The sequence below is a fragment of the Frankliniella occidentalis genome, unplaced genomic scaffold (genome assembly GCF_000697945.3).
Source record: "Frankliniella occidentalis isolate FOCC.00 unplaced genomic scaffold, Focc_3.1 Scaffold6, whole genome shotgun sequence".
In the NCBI taxonomy this organism is placed as follows: domain Eukaryota; kingdom Metazoa; phylum Arthropoda; class Insecta; order Thysanoptera; family Thripidae; genus Frankliniella; species Frankliniella occidentalis.
This window is the reverse complement of record NW_026267136.1, coordinates 2,600,480-2,601,208: the sequence shown is the minus strand read 5'-3', so window position 1 is coordinate 2,601,208 and position 729 is coordinate 2,600,480.

Below are 729 nucleotides of genomic sequence, written 5' to 3'. Positions count from 1 at the left end.
AGAGATTTAGATTGGACGCGCGGCATGCAGATTGGTAAAAGATAACTTGCGACATTGTCGCGGGCCGCTCGCGCGTGATGCGGCGCACCACCGGCCCGGCCGCCTCACCCTTTCGGCGCACAGGTGGAAGGGAGGGTCTCGAGCTGAGCTGATTGTGCAGGTGCGGAGGGCGGGCGGAAATTTCAATGTCCAAAAACTTTAACTTTCTGCTGGACAATTGGAAACTTCTCCAGTAAAATTTGAAAAAAGAAAAAACATGACAAGATTATAACACTTTGAAAAAAAAATCTTTAAAAAAATCCCAATATTACTTCTTTGCTGGTACTCTGGAAAATTTAAATCCCAGGACGGGGAGCTGGCTGGAGGAACTGTCACAGGTCTTCGTAAACGCCCAGACCATTTCGCCGTGCCAGTGCCGTGTGCTGTGCCGCAACGCAGGCGTGCGGGCGGGTTGCCTACCGCCGCTGACCATGCCGCGGCCGGCGCCATGCGGGGAGGAGGCGCACCGACGAGTATCGGATATTGAGAGTGGGCGGCTGGCTCCATCCACCAAAGGAAGTTTAGGAGAGTGAACAAGGTTGGCGCGGTGTAACCGATTTAACATAGTATCCCGTTTGCCACACCTTTGCTCATTACCCCATATACTACCCGATAACAGCTTTAAACTCAACCAAAAAAATAACAGAACTAGATACCTTATCACTAAAAAAACTTGAAGTGGCATACGAC